We start from the raw sequence: 22,375 nt of genomic DNA, 5'->3' as shown, positions 1-22,375 counted from the left end.
TTTCTGCATCCATTGAGATGATCATATAATGTTTCTTCTTTAGTCTATTGATATGGTGAATTGCATTGATTTTGTTTCAATATTATGCCAGCTTGCCATCCTGAGATGAAGTCCCTTGATCATGATGTACTATCCTTTTCATATATTGTTGGATTTGATTTCACAATACTCTGTTGGGAATTTGGGGGTCTGTGTTTATGCATCTTTTCTTTTCTTATAATGGTTTTGTCTGGTTTCAGTATCAGGATAATGCTGGCCTCATCAAATGAGTTTCCTGGGACTTTCCTGGTGGTGCAGTGCTTAAGATTCCATGCTCCCAACGCAGGGGGCCTGGATTCGATCCCTGGTCAGGAAACTAGATCCCACATGCATGCCGCAACTAAGAGTTCGCATGCCACAACTAAGACCCAACACAACCAAATAAATAAATAAATATTTTTTAAAACATAATGAGTTTCTTATGTCAACCCTCTCAGTACAATTTTCACCCACTTAATTGATGAACAAAAGAGCCACTTCAAAATGACTCCCTATATGAAAAATAGTGTGCATCAGCAAAGCCTCCTTAGGATATGGATGACAAGCAGTAAGGTAGACATACTCATTGGTTCAGTAACTGAATCCAGAACCCCAGCCCCTTAGTATTAAAGAAAAAACTCTAAGCCTTGGCACAGTTATACATTAGTGTACCTCATTGGTCTCTTCCTGGCTTGGGACTAGCCACAAAACACATGTTAATTCCAACTGAGTCCTCGTCTATGCAATTGCTACCCGAATTTTTGTTTTAAAAAAACAAAAAGCAAAAGAAAATCCAAATTCTCTCTCACTAGAATATAATCTGCTTATGGACAGGGCATATAATTTATTTATTTTTGTATTTCCAATACTAGTACAAGGCTTGGAAATTCTTGGGCATTAGCATAATTTATTTAATGAATGAATGAGCACTTTAAAAAGCTACACTTTGTACAGCATTTCCTTGTACAAAATTCTTATTTCCTAACAGAATAATACTCTCTGAAACAACATATGTCATAAACTCTAAAATTTAAATCTTTCACTGCTACTGTATTCAGTGTATTCAATTTGTCTTTGGGTTTTACAGGAGAAAAGCAAGATGGTATTAAGTATAAGTAATGGTAATTGTTGCTTGTTTAAATGGAAGCCTTAATAAACCTCAAGATCATGTTGAAAGCTTAATAGTCTCAAGTTGCAAGCTACATTATATATTAAGACTTATAACGTTACTCGTTATGTATATTCTTTTTGCAGAAATATATTTTACTTAGGCTTCAAAATCTCCTTTAACTTTCAAAATAACCACCATTTTATACTTATGGCGGCTCTATGTCTTTGTCAATAAGAGAAAAAAAATCTACATGATGTCTTTTTAACATGTATGCACATCATGCATCAAGGGGTAAAAAAGACATTTCTGAATTCCTTGTCTTTGGGGTAGCTGATCAGTTAGCTGGCCTACACTACAATGACATCTACTGGCACAAGCAGGACTGAGCATCCAGAGGTAATTGTGAATGTGACACAGCAGTCTTTGAGTCTTCCTTTATGATTACTGCCTGATAATATGAGTTGCATCAGCCTCAATTTCTTAAGAACAGAGGTCATGTTTTTTGTTTTGTTTTGTTTTTAAATATTTATTTATTTCGCTGTGCCCGGTCTTAGATGTGGCACGCGGGATCTCCCTTGCAGCATGAGAGATCTTTTAGTTGCAGCATGCATGCGGGATCTAGTTCCCTGACCAGGGATCAAATCCGGGCCCCCTGCATTGGGAGCATAGAGCCTTAACCACTGGACCACCAGGGAAGTCCCAGAGATCACGTGTTTTTGAGCTTTGACTCTGTGGTGCCTAATACTATGCTTGTCACATTAAAGATGTTCTACAAATGTATTGGACGATCATGAACGTAATTGCCTGTAGTCTAATCTTTTAAAAAGCATAGGACTTTCCTGGTGATGCAGTTGTTAAGAATCCGCCTGCCAATGCGGGGGACACGGGTTCCAGCCCTGTTCGGGGAAGATCCCACATGCCGTGGCAACTAAGCCAGTGTGCCACAACTGCTGAGTCTGCACTCTAGAGCCGCGAGCCACAACTACTGAAGCCCGCGTGCCTAGAGCCCGTGCTATGCAACAAGAGAAGCCACCGCAGTGAGAAGCCTGTGCACCGCAACGAAGAGTAGCCCCCACTCGCTGCAACTAGAGAAAGCCCGCATGCAGCAACAAAGACCCAACATAGACATAAATAAATATATATATATATTTAAAAAGCATGGAATATGATAATATTGTAACAGTGATTTACATTTTCTAAAAAATGATAAAATACTCCAGAATGATGGCTCTCCATCTTTGTGATTGAGAAATCTCTTCCAGAAAAATCACACACAATTTTACACACCATTTCACAAAGGGCCTAAATCCCATCTCTCAACTCCAGGTTAAGAACCCCAGATCAGGAGGGAGCAATATGTTTTGAGACATTTCAAAATGCATGTGGACAAATTAAAACAACAATGAGATATCATTCTATACCTATTAGAAAGGCTAAAATCCAAAACATTGGCAACACCAAATGCTAGCAAATATGTGAGGCAACAGGAATTCTCATCCATTGTTGGTAGGAATGTAAAATGTTACAGTCACTCTGGAGGACAGTTTTGCAGTTCCTTATAAAACTAGACATACCTTTATGTATGAACAAGCACTCATGCTCCTCGGTATTTACCCAACTGGGTTAAAAACTTATGTTCACACAAAAATCTGCATACAAATTTTTAGAACAAATTGATTCATAACTGCCAAAAGCAACAAAGATGTCCTTTAGTAAGTGAATGGATAAACAAATTGTTGTAATCCATGCAATGAAATACTATTTAGCAATAAACATAAATAAACTGTTAAGTCACGCAAAGACTTAGATGAACCTTAAGAAGGAAGAAATTTTCCTCTACTCTTCTAGGTTCTTCTGGCTGGTCTAAGAATTAAATTGACATGAGACAGATTAATAGGAGAGAATTATACAAAAGTTTAATAACATGTGTACATGGGAGAGACCCAGGAAAACTGAGTAACCCACCAAAATGGCTGAAACCCTCACCTTAAATGCCCTCTTCAGCTAAAGACAAAAGAGGATGTTTAAAGTAGTAGTTTGGGACTTCAAAGCAGAGGAAGGCAATTCACATGAAGTTGGAAAAGCAAATGTTTGGTAACCAAATGTTTTCTGGGCCACTCAAAGGCAATGGGACACACAGTGGACTCTGATCTCCAGGCCCTGCCAAGTCTCCCCTACCACACCTACCCCATATTCTTTCCATATATCCCTGGTGACAGCTCTATTCTGGGAACAGGGCCTTTAAATGCTTGAGGCAGCTAAGAGAAAGGTCAAAGTTTCTTCCTGAGTCTTTCAGGCCTTGATTGTTCTCAGTTCAAAATAAACCACAAGCCAAAGAGACATTTTGGGATGGCCAATTTTGCTCTCTTACAAATGCATACGGCTAAGTGAAAGAAACCGGTGTGAAGAGGCTACATACTGTACAATGCCAACTATATGACATTCTGGAAAAGATAAAACTATGGAGATAGAAAAAGTTCAGTGGTTGCCAGGGGTCAGGGGGAGGAAAGGAATAAATAGATGGAGAACAGGGATCTTTGGGACAGTGAAACTATTCTGTATGATACGGTAATGGTGGATACGACATACCTTATACATTTGTTTAAACCCAGAGAATGGACAACACAGAGAGTGAACCCTATTGTAAACTAAGTACTTTAGTCAATAATAATGGATCAGTATAGGCTCAATTGCAACAAGTGTACTACACTAATGCAAGATGTTAATAATAGGAGAAACTCTGGGGCGGGGGTGGGGGAGGCAGTGGAGGAAGTGGGTCGGAACTCTGTACTTCCTAATCAATTTTTCTATAAACCTAAAATTACTCTAAAAAAGAGTCTATTCATTTAAAAAATGAAAAGAAATAAACTTCTATCATATTGATATATTATAGGATCTATTTGTTATGGTACCAAAAATGCATGTGGTCTTATAAGGAATGAATTGAACAAGTTTACCTTCTAATGTTATTCTCTGCTACAATTTTAAATGTCACATAATCTATGCCAGGAGTTTATTTCATAAGGGCTCATGTAATCAAGTCTCTCTAACAGAAGGCTACTTTGCGATTATAAACCCTACAGAGAAAAAGACTTTTTACTTAATTCTTGGGTTGATGAAATTAAATACTTCATTTGGTGTGCTTTTCATTTTGATGTCCCTTAGGGCTGAGAATTGCCTTTCTCAGAAAGCACTATAAATCGTCTGTGAATGGCTGGTGTGATAGAGGGAAGAAGGACGAGTTTATTATAGCTTCTGCCGAGAGCTCTAGGCACATCTAGCAAGCGGGTGCCAAGAAATGTTTATTGGTGTGGTAGGGAGTTCTACTCCCTGGATCCTGGTGAAAAACTGAAAATTGCTTTTGGTCTGTCAGTTGCATCGTAAAAAGTCTTCCGCTTAAAAATTGATTACCATTTTATCTCAGAAAGCAGAATGGCAGTCCAGCAAATCATGATTCCCATAAGTACTCATCTGAACCCCTGGTGCTTACCAAAGTGGAAATACTTTTAGCCCATCTCCATAAAGTTTAAAGGTAGGTGGACATTTGGGCCATAGCTTGAGCAATTTCAGGACAGCAGTTTGTCTTCTGGCCTGAGTTATATGGAGTTTGGGTCTCTCATAATAAAAAATTTTACAAAATAACAACTTCACCACAGGGCAGGCTTAACCTTAGGTAACAGAAAAAAGAATAATTGTAAGATAAAATTATAGCTATAACTGTTCATATTATTCAGGCTAAAAGATATTTTGGTGTGACTAAATGTGCTTGGCTTATGTCCAGGGAAAAGACCCTGCCCCAAATGAAGACATAAAACCAAAGGAAGTGAATCTCTACAGCCCCGCTGGAGTCCTACCTTCCTCTTAGCTTGCTTGGGGTGTAAACTGGTACATATACTGAAGTCTAGTACACCGGGGCCAATGTAAGCTTTTTGATGGAAAGCAGACCACGTGAGACGGGAGGAGCCTTAGAGAGTCTCCGACTCTAACATCTCTACCCACCCAGACTCTTGTTAGAAATTCATGTATCTAATTTTGTAAGTTGCAGTTCTTTCTGGTCACTTACTGTAAACTGCAGTTATACAGGTCACTAACACCCTTGAGTGAATTCATTTGTCAGATTTCACTCTTATGTAGCATCTGGCCCAAAATAGGGCTCTAAAGAAACCATATACTCTAAAAAAATCTATTTAAAATAGGGAGGAGGAATGATTTTGGAAGAAGAAAGTATTGGGACATTTGGGGGACTGCCCAAAACTGTAGCAGTAGCAGCACTTCTGCTTAAGGATATTTATTACAAGCAGCAACAGCAACTAGGCACATATGTTTGCCTCCTACTCAGTATCCAGATTCCTTTGCTGAGAGATTCAGAGGATGAAATACCTAGTGGATAACTGTTACCACCTTTACTAACATTTCCCCCTCCTTTCAGTACTAAATGTTTCACTTGTGAAAATCCTTTAGCCAGACATTAATTGAGATAATATACTGAGGTCTACTTATCTTTAAGGTAGAGGAATCTGAGCCGGTATACTCAAAGCAGCATCAACCTGATTTTAATAAGTCACTTGTTATCAATCAGACCTATCAAAATAGGAAGAAATGATTGTAGGGGAAGGGGTAATGTTGTAGTGCTAAAACAGGTCATATTCTTAAAACCTGTTTGTTAATGCAAGCCATACATTAGGTACACAAAGTCTAACATTTTGGTCCGGGTCACACGGTAGCTAAGTAGCTGAGTCAGGATTTAAACCCAAGCTCATCTGACTCACATTATTTCCCCTATTATTTCAACATCCTGTCAATGACATAAAATTTCAGCCACTGTTTTAAGTGCTTTATGTCCATTAACTCATTTAATCTTCCCTGTAGTTCTATGCAGTAGGGACTATTATTATCTCTATTTACACATGAAGACCTGGAGACAGTGACAGCAGAAATAATCTGTCCCGGGCTATGCAGCTAGAAAATGGTAAAGCTTAGGTTTGACCCCAGATAACCTTGACAATACAATAATGTTTCTCTAAAATTCTAACTTGAGATTTGTCTTCTTACAAATGAACTTTGAAATCCTCCCGCATGGTGATCAGTTTCAGCCTTTAGAAGACATCTCTCTTCCCACTCCCTTTCCACACCCTTGTTCTTCATCTGTAGCAGGTGAGGTCATGAGCTCAATGAGAGCAGCACACCACAGACATTCAGCAGGCTTGCTCTGAATCAGTGGACAGGATTCAAAGCTTAACTCTCAGCTGTGTAAAATTGGGCAAGTCCCATAACCTCCCCCTTAGTTCTCTTGCGTATAAAATGGGGATATTCAACCCTATCTCATGTCATTGTTATGAGGATTAAAAAGGTACGTGTGGGGACTTCCCGGGGGGCGCAGTGGTTAAAAATCTCCCTGCCAGTGCGGGGGACACGGGTTCAAGCCCTGGTTGGGGAAGATCCCACATGCCGCGGAGCAGCTAAGCCCGTGCACCACAACTACTGAGCCTGAGTGCCACAACTAGTGAAGCCTGTGCGCCTAGAGCCCATGCTCCACAACAAGAGAAGCCACCGCAGCGAGAAGCCCGAGCACCGCAATGAGGAGTAGCCCCTGCTCGCCGCAACTAGAGAAAGCCCGCACCCAGCAACGAAGACCCAACACAGCCAAAAATAAAATATTAAATAATTTTTTTAAAAAATATATGTGTGGCTCTTTTCATGCCTAGCGCAGCCATGGCTCGTGGTCCCAAGAAGCAACTGAAGCGCGTAGCAGCTCCAGAGCATTGGATGCTGGATAAACTGACTGGTGTGTTTGTTCCTTGTCCATCTAGAGGACCCCACAAGCTGAGGGGACGTCTCCCCCTAATCATTTTCCTAAGGAACAGACTTAAGTATGCCCTAACAGGAGATGAAGTAAAGAAGATCTGCATGCAGCATTTCATTTAGATTGATGACAATATCCACACTGATATAACCTACCCTACTGGTTTTATATATGTCATCAGCGTTGACAAGACTGGAGAGAATTTTCATCTGACCTATGAAACCAAGGGTCATTTTGCTGTTCATCATATTACACCAGAGGAGGCCAAATATAAGTTGTGCAAAGTGAGAAAGATCTTTGTGGGGACAAAAGGAATCCCTCATCTAGTGACCCACTATGCTCACACCATCCGCTACCCTGGTCCCCTCATCAAGATGAATGACACTATTCAAATTGATTTGGAGACTGGCAAGATTACTGACTTCATCAAACCTGACACTGGGCAACAAACCATGGATCTCTCTTCCCCGTGGAAACTGTATCCACCTTACCATTGCTGAGGAGAGAGGCAAGAGACTGGCGGCCAAACAGAGCAGTGGATAAAATGATCTCTAAGTGACATGACTTGTACTTAAAGGTAACACTACATTAAAAAAGAAATGTATGTGTGTATGCTCCCCAGTGTTCACAGCAGCACTATTTATTATAGCCAAGACATGGAAGCAACCTAAGTAAGTATCCATCAATAGATGAATGGATAAAGAAGACGTGGTACATATATACAATGCAATACTACTCAGCCATAAGAAAGAATGAAATGATGCCATTTGCAGCAACACAGATGGACCTAGAAAATATCATAATACTAAGTGAAATTATTCAAACAGAGAAGACAAATACCATATGATGTCACTTATACGTGGAATCTAAAAAATAATACAAATGAATTTATTTACAAAACAGAAATAGTCTCACAGACATAGAAAACAAACTTATGGTTACCAAGGGGGAAAGGGCAGGGGGGAGGAGTATGGGATTAACAGAAACACACAACTATATATAAAACAGATAAGCAACAAGGATTTACTGAATAGCACAGAGAACTGTATTCAATATTTTATAATAATCTAAATGGAAAATAACCAGAAAAAAATATATATGTATAACTAAATCACTTTGCTGTATATCTGAAACTAACACAGTATTGTAAATCAACTCTACTTCAATTAAAAAAAAAAAGAAAAAAATATATGTGTGTGTAAATATTCTCAGCCCAGTGGTTGGCACCATTCAATAAATGGTAGCTATTGTTATTATTAACCATTACTATTATGATTATATTACTGTGTTACTGTTATACCAGGAACACAAATTGATGATGAGAGTGCTTGCCATTTTCAGTTACATAGTTGTGTGCTGTTTCCAAAGGGAGGTAGTCACATTTCCAGTCCTGGGAAAGATGACTCGTATTGTTCTTTCTTCAAAAATATTTGAAGCAAAGTAGTAAGAATTTGGAACAATAATATGCTTTATGGAAAACACCATGTACCAAAGAATGATGGTTATTTATCACAAGTGTAAAGTCAGAAGCTTGAACCTAACTTTTTGCATTAAGCCACCTGGAAGGGAAGACAGAGAGGCGGTAGTTATTAAGGAGTGTCCCCTCCAACCCATAAGAAGCAGTGACTCAGCACAGTGACCCTGCCCATGCAGGTCCATTGTTATGAGGCTTTCACTGTTATAAGTCTTTGGCATAGAACCCTGTAGCAGACACTGTGGATCCAACTACATTTCTTCCTTTCTCCATCACTACTAGAATGCCAAACTCGTTCAAGCATCAGGCAGCAAAATGCTCCGGGAAGGTCAATTCTGCCTCTGGGAATAAATCATAATTGGCTTAAGCCAGTCCTAGTAATCTCATTTCCCTTTATTTCATTGGCTTAAGTATAAAACTGTGATACATTGGGGGTCAATTAATTCTAAGGGGAAATCAGCTGAAGGTTATTTTTTAAATTCCCTGTTGAAAGAGAGTCATATGAGAAGAAAATCCTTTCCTATTGCTGATATTGTCTGATGAGGGCATAATGTTTACAATGGTAGCAATTATTTTGTGACCATGAGGAGAAAAACAATGAAATTGCAGTCTAGCTGACCAAGAGCTCAAGCATCATTAAACATTCTGGAACTTCTTACATCTAGACATCTTTTTATGTAAGATAATAGACTCCCATTGTTTAGCCATGTTTAGGCAGATATTCTGTTACTTGCAACCAAAAGCCTCCTAATTAATTCAAACCATAATTCACTTGGTTCTAAACTAAACTAAACTAAACTAAAATGTGTGAAGTTAGGTGAGTTCCTAAAGCTCTCTGTAAAAGGGATATATTACGGGAAAATAAGCAGTACACAATTCAACTTGGCTTATAGTAAATATCCCAAACATCCCTCGTACATTAGGATGAAAAAAGAATGAAAAGAAGACAAGTTTTAGGATGAGACAGGTATGGACTTGCATCTTGGCGCTGCCACTTAACAGCAGTGTGATCTTAAACAAATTATTTAACATCTCTGAGCCTCGCTTTTGAAATTTGTCAAGTGGGAAGAACAATATTTACCTGATAGCATTTGTGATAAGGATCATATAGAAACACATAGAAAGCTTTGTCTTAGTCTCTCTTTTGACTATGCAGATCCTGACATATAGGAGGGCCTTAATTTGGTGATTGTATAATTTGTTGTTTAAACTGACACTGATCCACACAACCAAGACATATGGTCATCTTAGGCTTAATAGGTGCCTTAATAAATGCCTTCCCTGCCCCCAACTCTCCCTTCCCTCTCTCTCTCTCTCCCTCTTCTTCTTCCCCTCCCTCCCTCACCAATTTAGGGATATCTTATTTAAATTACTCATTTCAAATCTTGACCATACCCAACATCCAAGTCCTCAGCAGGACTTACCTTCTCTCCCAAATGTGGCAGACAGAATCTCTAGGATGCCCTTATGAACCCCAATTCCCATCATTCATGCCCTTGTATAATTCCCTCCTGTTGAGTGTGGACAAGACCTGTGATATGTTTCTAATCAATAGAATGAGGCCAAGGTGATGGGATGTCACTTCTGTGTTTATGTTACCTTATATAAGACCCTGGCTTGCTAGCACCTCCCTCTAGAGACTTTGCTTGCTGTCTTGATGAAGTAAGCAGCCGTATCGTGAGGTCCACAGGCAAGGAACTGTGGGAAGCTTCTATGGACTGTATGGTCTCTAGGAGTTGAGGGCAGCTTCTAGATGTAGCAAGAAGCTGGGACCCTCAGTCCTACCACTAAAAGGAAATGAATTCTGTTAACAATCTAATTGAGCTTGGAAGCAGTTCTTCCCCCACTCAATCCTCCAGATAAGACCACGTCTTGTTTGTGGTTGCGTGAGACCCTAATCAGAGGACCCAGCTAAGCTGTACCCAAACTCCTGACCCACAGAAATTGTGAGACAATAAATGTTGTATTTTTATTTTAAGCTGCTAAGTTTGTAGTGATTTTAAGCTGCTAAGTTTGTAGTGATTTTCTACACAGCAATAGACAATACACCAACTATCTAGCACGGTGTTCTTCCAAGACAAGATGGTTCTCTCCTGAGAGAAATTTTGCTTAAAACCTGTTATAATATTAAAATAATAACAATTTCCCTACATTATGATATGCAAATTGAGAAACAGGCTCAGAAGGATTTACTGACTATATTAAGAGGGGTAATTAAGGAGAATTTAATAAAGGGTCTGTTTATAATAAAGCTGTGGCCAGGTCTTAGGAAAAGCAACAGAGCCAGAATCAGTGGGAAAGTTTTACCATCATGTCTGAAGGAGAAAGAAGCAGTTACTAAAACCAGGGGTGCTGTATGGGAAGCGATCTGGGTAGGTGGGAACTAGAGGACTAAATACCCTGACCTCACTCTCCTCCCTCATACTCCAGCCAGCGCACTACTTTTGCTGAATTCAACCAAAGCCAGAAGGAAAGAGGCCCCACTGATGCAGTTCATCCAGGCTAGCCTCCCAGGGCAAGGAGCAAGGTGGAAGAGAGTGGAAAGTAAATCTGTAGGGGACATTCAAAGATATCTGGTACAGGGGCTTACCCAAGATCTCACAGGGAGTTGGTGACAGACATGGGACCAGGACCTATGCCTCTGACCTCCAGACCTATCTTCTCTGGCCCGAAGTAGGTCAGAGACAATGGGGATGATGGGGTGTCCAGAGGAAGAAAAATTTGCCATTTGTAGAAGGTTTTCCTTCTCCTAAGTAGTGTCTGGTATACAGTACATCTTCAATACAATTTTACCAAATGAAGAATATAAGTGATTAATGAAAGAAGTTTGACCAGCTCACCTTCTACAGGGATTTAGCCAGGCATGCTCACAGACCCCTCTGTCCTCCATAGGCATGAGCTTCCCTAACACCATTCCACCCACCCTGGGTGAGCCAAGCACCTTTGGGTGAAGCCAGGTCACTAAGTCCCAGGCTGCTTCAGTTCTCTCTCTCCACCTGGCAGTACTTGACAGATGACCCCAGCATCTACCAAACCATGTTTTCCTCAGGTATCATATGGCCCTAAAACAACCTTCTGGTCACCAGAAATGCAGAAGAACGTTAAGGGCTCCAGCCAGATCCTCTTCTACATAAATTCTATATAAGTTGTGTGTCCAGACACTGGTGAGCAGGAAGAACACTGGACTAGAAGTAGGCTGAGCTGGGTCCCAGTGCCCACTCTGTCTGTAGTTTATACATTTGTTTATTCATTCAACAAACCGCTATTGAGAACCTCTCCTGTATCAAGCACTGTGCCATGTGCTGGAATTACAATTTTTTTTTTTTTTTTTTTTGGCGGTACGCGGGCCTCTCACTGCCATGGCCTCTCTTGTTGCGGAGCACAGGCTCCGGACGCGCAGGCCCAGCGGCCGTGGCTCACGGGCCCAGCCTCTCCGCGGCATGTGGGATCTTCCCGGACTGGGGCACGAACCCGTGTCCCCTGCATCGGCAGGCAGGCTCTCAACCACTGCGCCACCAGGGAAGCCCTACAATGATTTTTAAGACCCCATATCTACCTTCAAGGAGTTTATACTAACCAGCTGGTCAATTCGGGACAACTCACCTGACTTTAGCTTTCTCATCTGAAAAATATGGATAATAGCACCCACTATACTTCACTTCCTTTTTAATAGCATCGGTTTATAGATGGATTTCACATAGTTGTTAGGGAGCAAAATAAAATGACTTATAGGAAAGTGTTCTGAAGAGAAGATTAAATTCTATGCAAACACACTCTTCCATGCAGAGAATTAAAAGACGTCCTTTTCCGGGACTTCCCTTGTGGTCCAGTGGTAAAGAATCCACCCTGAAATGCAGGGTAAGCGGGTTTGATCCCTAGTCGGGGAATTAAGATCCCACATGCCGCGGGGCAACTAAGCCTGCGTGCCGCAACTGCTGAACCCACACGCCTCAACGAGAGAGCCCACCTGCTGCAAACTACAGAGCCCATGCGCTCTGGAGCCCGTGCACCATGAGAGAGAAAACCCGTATGCCACAACTAGACAGAAGCCCGCGTGCCGCAATGAAGAGCCCTCATTCCACGACAAAGATCCCGTGTGCTGCAACTAAGAGCTGACACAGCCAAAAATAAAAAATTAAATAATAAAATAAACAAACAAAAACAAAATGCTTAAAAAAAAAAGACGGTCCTTTCCTTTGAGCACCTGCCTAAATGGGAAACATTCTTTGACTTGAGATAAAAGGCAAAAAATTTATACCTATATTACCATTATCATTACTATTATTATTATCATTATTCTTTATTCTTTCCTATCCCCAGATTATCATTATCATTCCCAAATACCAGCAGCTTAGAGTTGAATTATTTTTTGTTTGTTTTAAACATATGACCACTCCAGAGTATATCCAGAAAAAATAAAAACACTAATTCTAAAAGATACATGCACCCCAATGTTCATAGCAGCACTATTTACAATAGCCAAGACATGGAAGCAATCCAAGCGCCCATCAACAGACGAATGGATAAAGAAGATGTGGTGTATATATACAATGGAGTATTACTCAACCATGAAAAAGAATTTCTGCCATTTGCAGCAACATGGATGGACCTAGAGAATATTATGCTTAGTGAAATGTCAAAGACAAATACTATATGATACATGGAATCTAGAAAATAATACAAATGAATGTATATGCAGAACAGAAACAGATGCACAGATACAGAAAACCAACTTGTGGTACCAAAGGGGAGAGGGAAGAGGGGAGGGACAAATTAGGAGTATGGGATTAACAGATATAAACTACTATGTATAAAATAGATAAGGGACAAAGATATATAGTATAGCACAGGGAATATTATATATTTGTGTTACATATTCTCTATATAAGGAGGGTGTTTAGTGGTTCACTATATCACACCCCCTTTAATATACATAAGTATCTCAACCCTTTCTGTAGTTTGTTTTAGAAAAAAATATATAAAAATTTAAAATTATAACCAGTGTATTGAATAATCCAGACTCCACAGGGTGCAAGCAAAAAACAGTGTCGTTTTTTCTCTCCACTTCCCTTGCAAATCCTCTCTGATCGTTCTTTTCTGTCCCTTGGATGAAACCTTTGGCAGATTGCATAGCTTTTCTTGCCATTCTCGGTAATAAAAGAATGTTCTCCTGTTTTCAGGTCTTAAATAATCCAGTTCAGTGAAACATCAAAACTCTAAACTCTCACGCGATTGAAAACATCTCTCCTCCCTCCTTTCTGCTCAAATGAAATCAAGACCTGCAGGGGTGATGCCTCAGTTTCTTCTCTCTGTCTCATGTTATCCTTCCCCCCGCCTGCTGGCTGCAGTTCAGAAGCCTTTATAGGTTTGGAGCAGGGGTGAAGGAGAAGCATAACGGGCAGGAACAGTCCTTGATGAGTACAGTTTTAATCTGGGTGTGCCCGTTTCCAAATGCATCCTCTTTCCTTCTGGGGAACCATTTTGGGTTCTCTGGTGAAGCCCCACCCTAACCCCCTCTGTAACCTCCCGCCTCTGGGATCAGCTGTCTCCACTTCCTTTGATGTAGGTGATGCCTCCTTAAGGGACACGGACTCTGCTTCCGCATCTGAAGGTTCATCTGTAGCTTCTTCCCGCTGTGGTTCCCTCACCCTTATCAGAAGGCCCTCTTGGGCATGGCCAATTTCAAGACAACAACCCATGCCTAGGTTTAATCTGCAGGGTCCACTCTAGCCCAGGAGAAATATGCTTGTGTTCTTCACCTGCTGAACACTTTCTACCCTGTCAAGTCCAGGTGCAACCCCTCAACTTCAGACTTTTCAGGTGTGCGTTCAGTGTCAAGCTCTGTGTCCCCCCAACTCCAGGGATGTATGTCAAGTTCTCCAAGTGGTTCCATTGAAGCCTATTGCACCTGGCTTCAGATGAAGCTTCAGTCTCTCCCTTCCGCATCCCTCCTTCTTGGAGGCAAGAAGAAGAAATGCACAGCACCCTGCCCTCCCCCCAAGTCTCTTTCAAACTTGAAAGCCCCCTATTTTCTCAGATAGTCTGGAAGTGGGTCATGGGCGATGGCAGCAGGATGGGGCCATCCTGAGGTAGCCTCACCTTTTCTTTAGAGTGTGAGAGTTATTAGTACTTTTGTATTATTTTGGGACTTTGAAACTGAAGGAATTTAGAACAAGCCTCCCCAAAATGTGCCAGTTTGGTCAATGGATTATTTTGAGTTGAAGACAACAGAGGCTCGAAAGACTTAGGAAGAGCTTTTCTCCTCCCCCTCAACTGCCTAAAAGAATTTATTTTTTAAATTAATTTTTATTGGAGTATAGTTCCATTACAATGTTGTATTAGTTTCTACTGTACAGTAAAATGAATCAGCTATACATACACATACATCCCTTCTTTTTTGGATTTCCTTCCCATTTAGGTCACCACACTGCATTAAGTAGAGTTCCCTGTGCTAGGCAGTATGTTCTCATTAGTTACTTATTTTATACATAGTATCGATAGTGTATATGTGTCAATCCCAATTTCCCAGTTCCTCCCACCTTTCCCCCTTGTCCCCACTGGTACCCACACATTTGTTCTCTACATCTGTGTCTCTATTTCTGCTTTGCAAATAAGATCATCTATACTATTTTTCTAGATTCCACACATATGCGTTAATATACGATATTTGTTTTTCTCTTTCTGACTTACTTCACTCTGTATGACACTGTCTAGGTCCATCCATGTCTCTACACATGACCCAATTTTGTTCCTTTTTATGGCTGAATAATATTCCATTGTATATATGTACTACATCTTCTTTATCCATTCATCTGTCAATGGGCATTTAGGTTGCTTCCATGTCCTGGCTATTGTAAATAGAGCTGCAATGAACATTGGGGTGCATGTGTCTTTTTGAATTATGGTTTTCTCAGGGTGTATGCCAAGCAGTGGGATTGCTGGGTCATATGGTAATTCTATTTTTAGTTTTTTAAGGAACCTCCATACTGTTCTCCATAGTGACTGTATCAATTTTCATTCCCACCAACAGTGCAAGAGGGTTCCCTTTTCTCCACACCCTCTCCAGCAGTTATTGTTTGTAGATTTTTTGATGATGGCCATTCTGACTGGTGTGAGGTGATACCTCATTGTAGCTTTGATTTGCATTCATCTAATAATTAGTGATATTGAGCATTTTTTCATGTGTTTGTTGACCATCTGTATGTTTTCTTTGAAAAAATGTCTATTTAGGTCTTCTGCACATTTTTGGATTGGGTTGTTTGTTTTTTTGATATTGCGCTGCATGAGCTTCTTGTATATTTTGGAGATTAATCCTTTGTCACTTGCTTCATTTGCAAATATTTTCTCGCATTTAAGGGTTGTCTTTTCATCTTGTTAATGGTCTCCTTTGCTGTGCAAAAACTTTTAAGTTTAATTAGGTACCATTTATTTATTTTTGTTTTTATTTTCATTACTCTAGGAGGTAGGTCAAAAGAGATCTTGCTGTGATTTATGTCAAAGAGTGTTCTGCCTATGTTTTCCTCTAAGACTTTTATAGTGTCTGGCCTTACATTTAGGTCTTTAATCCATAGATAAAGGGCCTGGTCCAGGAAGAATGATGTCACCAGAGACAACTACAGAGAATATGGGCTAAGTGTGATAGGCTGGGGGGAACTGGGCAGGGCCTGTTTATTCAAAGTCCTCTCTGTCTCCCACTGTCTCTGCATGGCAAGGCAAACATTTGTTTACCAAACACTTGCTCTTGCCATCTTCTTGCGAATTGTTTTCCTTCCCTTAGAAGCCCCAGGACCCTACCCACTTCTTCTTAGCTCAGAAAGGCATCTAAGCCTCAATTCTCTGTCAGGAGCATCTCATTGATTTTGTGGGGCTCCTATACATATGTAATTAAATTTGTTTATCTCCTATTAATCTCTCTTATGGTAACTTAACTAATAGAGCAGCCAGAAGAACCTAGAAGGGTAGAGGAAAAGTTTTCTCCCTTACAAAGCTTCTGCTGAAACTTTGAGATAACAGGAAAAGTTCATTTAATATCCAATTCCCAAGGTATATTATAATATTAAATAAACTTTAAAAATGAATATTTTCTCTCAGAGATTCTTAAATACTCCTTCCAGGGGCAGTGCCCATCCCCCATGTACCTGAGGAAGATCACTGTTTGTTTTTGTTTTTGTTTTAGCTGTGCCAAGGCATGTGATATCTTAGTTTCCTGACCAGGGATAGAACCCCTGCGCTCTGCACTGAAGCACGGAGTCTTAACCACTGGACTGCCAGGGAAGTCCAGACCACTGTTTTATACATAAAAAATATTAAATCTTCTTGAGCTTTTTCTTGGAGCCCCAGGCATCTTTGAATCCACCCAAATTTGGTACCTGGGATCAAGGATCTGTAGGGACCTCCACCCAGATATAATATGTAACTTCGGTGAGTTGTAACTGGTGGTTGCATTTGACAAGGTTTACAGCAAAAACTGAAAATGCTGAGACTCTTCAGCCATGCTACAGTTATAGTCCCCTAGGTCATTAGAACTGGAAAGGCTCTGTCTGTCTAAGGGGTCAGTAAGACCTGAGCTTCGAGACATCATTTCAGCCACTTGTTTGCTTTCCTTATGATCAGGAGCAGCTTGGGGTTGGAATGCTCATATAAGGCCACGAAGCAGAGTCAAAATGACTGTACCCTGGAGACCTGAACATACAACTTTAGCCTCACTGGCCTCATTCTCATGGCAACTGAGCTCACATTGCAGAGAGCAGTGAGTAATACAGTAGCTGTCCCTAGAATGCTGTTTCTCCCTTTGCCGAGAATGGTTCTAAAATATTTGCAGCTCTCCTCTTGACTAGATCATCAATCTAAGAGTCTGGATTTTCCCATAAAGTCTATATCAATATGATTCTGAGTTTTAAAAGGATTTTAAAGGCCCAAGGAGATATATAAAGGAGAAAATATTCTACCAAGAAGGCTGTAACTCTCAGAGTACCACTCCACAGGACACGAGGCTATCAAAGTGTTTTGTTACCAAGGTATCTCTGCTAACCCCAGCTGCCAGCCCAGTAATAGAATAGACACAGTAGATGTGGCATTTCCTCATTGGAGGAATCATTTCCCAGATCTTAACAAGTCCTGATGGATTTGGGAATTGGTTTGAAATCTCCTCTAGGAGTTTCTGCAAAACTCTACTCTGGAGAGGAGCATGTATGAAGTGGTTCCTATTTCTTAAAAGCCCTGAACAGTAGGAGCAGCATTAATTCCGTGAGTTACGGCTCTTATTAGAGCAGTGCTCTTAATCCTCCCAGATGGTTGTCCACCAGGAGAAGAGGTGGTATGTCCTTCTGAGACGCTGAATGCCACAGTGCAGCAACTCATTGTCCTAAGGTTGTACATCCCTTAGTCTGGCCACAGAGAGGGGGCACAGGATTCATGACAATGCAAGTGAGACTTCTTTATTTTTTTTTTTTTTTGCGGTACGCGGGCCTCTCACTGTTGTGGCCTCTCCCATTACAGAGCGCAGGCTCCGGACGTGCAGGCTCAGTGGCCATGGCTCATGGGCCCAGCTGCTCCGCGGCATGTGGGATCCTCCTGGACCGGGGCACGATCCCGTGTCCCCTGCATCAGCAGGCGGATTCTCAACCACTGCGCCACCAGGGAAGCCCAAGTGAGACTTGTTTTGATCAGAGGTTAAGGGTGGGTGATAAATGAAAATGATTTCTATTGCCTAGCCTGTAATGATAAGTAATTGGGAGATGATTAATCTATTTTTCTTTCCTATTCTTAGATAAGTCTCATCACTCCTGGCTGCCCCCCCAACCCCCAAAACACACACACACACACACACACACACACACACACACACACACACACAAAATTAATGGCTGTTTACAAGTGAATGTCAACCTCAGGTCATGTATGCCCTAAACTGTGCTCCACCATGTTGCCTATGAAGATAGTAGACCTAAGAGTGGAAGCAAATCTGATTGTCTGAAGTATTGTTCAACTTGAGCCCTGACAAGTACAGAGTGTCAGTGCAACGGCAGCTGAACTTTGAAAAATTCACGTTTTTCTCTTTTTCTTTTCCTAGTCTTGACCTTCTCTTTAAAGAGTTAAAGCACCCATCTTTGGGGAAGGGTGGTAATTAGGAATGAAAGAAACAACAGGCAGCTTCTGACATGTAAACTAGGATTTTACAATGAGAAACAGTCAAGGGGAAGCAGATTTATTTTCTACATCTCTCTGGCTCCCACTTAACATGTTAGGAGCTAGACTTGGCAAACAAAATCATAGAGCTTTTCCTCTTTCACTTAAACACTATGCCAAGAAACTTCCTACTCTGTAGGTGTGTAGAAAGAGGATGGATAGAGAAGAAGTAAAAGAAAACCTTCCTCTGTGGTCTCTGGGATGGTGAGAAGGAAAAGAGGGATCAGAGGAAGGGAAAGTGGGCAATGAGAAACTCATGCTCCAAGGTGCTCTTCTTGTCCTTGCGGGATTCCGGGAGACTTACGCTGAGTGGCTTCACTTCACCATGTGATGCCCTAGTATGATTAGAAGACTGCAGTGCTGAGGTCCCTCCCTGAGAGAAAGAGAGAGAGAGAACTTAATTTGCACTCAGAAGCCTACCTTGGTACCCATGTAACATGGACACAGAATTGGCAGCCAGAAGCTTGCCATGGGACCTGTTGTGGCAATGGAAGAGATGATCCCACTGTGTTTTCAGGATGGACAGCCTGGCCGGGGGCTGGATGGGGGAGAGAACCAGAGGGTCTGCAGCCAGAGAGAGTTGAACGAGGGCCAAGCAAACAAGGAAGGCATGACCAAGCCCTGATTAAAGCAGGAAAAAATAGACAACTTTAGGAGCAACTGAAGTCTGTAGCCAAAACTTGGATGAACTGACCAGTGCACAATCAAAAGCCAGGACAGGACAAGTCCATACGGACCCCCTCTCCCAACCCCATACCATAAGAATACAAGAAACTATACGCTTCCCCGTGTATTCTCAGATAGGAGGGCAGTGAGAAGTGAAAATGTGGGAAATCTCAGAACCTGAGAAATATTTGATGAGGTGGTTTAAATTACTGGATCAGAATACGTTGAAACCAGATCAAATCAAGTTAGTTTTGTTTTGTTTTTTCTTTCCCACTACCTACCAGGTCATAAGACCAGATCAGCTATAGACAAAATAAAGAAACTAATTTTTTTCTAAATTTCTGTTATCATCAGTAATTTTGCAATCCTGCTACAAAAACACTGAGATCAAATAATAAGTTCAGGGCTTCCCTGGTGGCACAGTGGTTGAGAGTCCGCCTGCCAATGCAGGGGATACAGGTTCGTGCCCCGATCCGGGAAGATCCCATATGCCGTGGAGCGGCTGGGCCCGTGAGCCATGGCCGCTGAGCCTGCGCGTCCAGAGCCTGTGCTCCGCAACGGGAGAGGCCACAGCAGTGAGAAGCCCGCGCACCGCAAAAAAAAAAAAAATAATAATAATAAGTTCATATCATACTGCATTTGACCCCACAAAAATAGTCTTTAATTCCTCAGAACTTTGTTACTGATAAAGGTTTTTCTTTATGAGAGGCTTTTGTGCATGAAGAATGATCACTACTATTTGTGCTTTGGTTATTATCCAATATTTTAATCTCGTAGATGTATTAAATGGGGTAGACTACATTATTTGCCCACAATTCTTCCTTCCCTCCCCTCTTCGCCATGGTTCACTGCAGGCAGACCATTCTTCCTTACCTCTTTGATGTTGGCCTTGGCCATGTGACATGCTTTAGACAATGGAATATGGGTAGAAAAGAGAGCCTGTCAGTTTTGAGCCAAGGTATTAAGGTAGTTACCTGTTTCTACTCTTCTCTTGCACTTCTGCCATCTAGCTTGAAAAGATCCTTGAGTAGCCACTGGTCCCACAATAGAAACACATGGAACATACCTAAACTCAACACACAACCTGAAAGAGATCCTCACCAGCCCCCAGCTACAGGCCGTGAACATGAAATAAGCGATTTGGGTGTTACACTTTACACATCAATATTGCAGAAGAGACCTGACTGACGCATTAAGCAATTGGCATTTCTTTAAATAGTGAACAATCAACATTATCCTAAATATTCATACAACATTCATACTGCTGATAAATCCAATCACAGATTTACAAGTCAAATTTCTCAGATATTCAAACATTGATTATAAGCTTATTTAATTACACTCTCTAGATAATGACTTAGGGACTTCCCTGGCAGTCCAGTGGTTCAGACTCCCCGCTTCCAAGGCAGGGGGCGCAGGTTCGATCCCTGGTCAGGAAACTAAAATCCCACGTGCCACACAGCCAAAACATTTAAAAATGAAAATTAAATTAAATAAATAATGACTTTAAATCACAAATTAACATAGGTTCTTATAAATGTTTTAAACAACTTATAATAAAGACAAAACACACACACACAATATTATACTGATAGTAGCACTAAATGGTTTGGGTAGACAAATGACTGCTTCTCAATTGGATTTGGAATCCAATCACACAGTTCTACCCCAAACCACTGATTCTACCCCAAACCACTGGTTACTCTATTAAACCTCTATTATAGTGAATACTCACTCTTACTTTTAATTAATTGCCTTTCTTATAGATTTTAATTTTTTGACACATGGTTTCTCTCTACAAAATGATATGTTCTTTCATGTTTTCTATGTCTGGCAGTATATAACCAAATAGCTTACCACTCTGACTTAATAGTCTAACCTGAAGGTTTAATTGACGACTTCTGTTTCATGAGTACCTCATTATAATTAGCAGAATATCTAGATCAGGGTTTTGTAAACTTTAAGGTACATGCAAATCACCTGCGAATCTTGTTAAACTACAGACTTTGATTCAGTAGGTTTGGAATAGGACCTGAGATTCTGCATTTCTAACAAGCTCCCAAGTGATGCTGATGCTACTGGTCCTTGAAACATACTTCGCATAACAAAGATATAGAGATGTCTTCTCCTGGGTGGTTAAGGATTATGTCTGTGTAGCCAATTCTCTTCTTTGGGATAACTGGCTCTTTTATTTTCTTGGAATACATTACCTTCTTGCACGGTATTGTATGTGCTGAATAGTTGTCATACCCCCATTCTGTTGGTTACTTCATGTGGCTGCTGGTGTTGAAGAGTTTCTTGGAACAATATCTACTTCTTCTGTTGTTCCCTGTGTATATTCTTTCCTGTATACAGACATAAAAATAAGGACATTTAAGGGCTTCCCTGGTGGCGCAGTGGTTGAGAGTCCGCCTGCCGATGCAGGGGACACGGGTTCATGCCCCAGTCTGGGAAGATCCCACATGCCACGGAGCGGCTGGGCCTGTGAGCCATGGCCGCTGAGTCTGTGCGTCCGGAGCCTGTGCTCCGCAACGAGAAAGGCCACAAAAGTGAGAGGCCCGCGTACCGCAAAAAACAAACAAACAAACAAAAAGGACATTTATATACTTCATAAACAGACTGTGAGGAAAAATTGTGAAAGACTTTGAAATCAGAAAAAAAAAAGTATTAACTCTCCTGTCTAGCACAATTTTCCACAGTTCATTGGTGGGGTTCAGGACACACTACCACAAAATATGGCAACTTGGCATATTGAATATATTAAGCTGAAGAAATTTGAGAGATGGTGTGTGCAGGAAGGACTTTCTGACCTTACTCTGAAGCAGTTTATGAAACCCTTATGTGAGAAGTGCCCTCCCTGTACTTGGAGGAAAAGAACATCCTTATCTCCAAGACTCTGAGAGGAATCTGAACAGGCCTTGCTGTTTACCCCAGTTTTCTATACTTAGCTCATATCCCTTTTTTGCCCTATCACATTTTTCTGGCACTCTCTACGCTTCATCAAACCTAGCATTAAAACACTCAGGTATGGGACTTCCCTGGTGGCACAGTGGTTGGGAATCCGCTTGCCAATGCAGGGGACACGCATTCGAGCCCTGGTCCGGGAAGATCCCAC

The 22,375-nt window shown here is 41.1% G+C and overlaps 1 pseudogene across 1 annotated transcript; it reads left to right on the top strand.

Moving 5' to 3' along the window:
- Positions 1–6,837: 6,837 nt before the first annotated feature.
- LOC307191619 (small ribosomal subunit protein eS4-like) lies at positions 6,838–7,475 on the top strand (annotated as a pseudogene). Its single transcript has one exon. The product of its transcript is annotated as a small ribosomal subunit protein eS4-like (transcript).
- The last annotated feature ends 14,900 nt before the right edge of the window (positions 7,476–22,375 follow it).

Source organism: Stenella coeruleoalba (assembly GCF_951394435.1).
Source record: "Stenella coeruleoalba genome assembly, chromosome: 9".
NCBI lineage: Eukaryota > Metazoa > Chordata > Mammalia > Artiodactyla > Delphinidae > Stenella > Stenella coeruleoalba.
The sequence above is the reverse complement of the archived record's forward strand: the minus strand, read 5'-3'. Positions and strand labels throughout refer to the sequence as shown.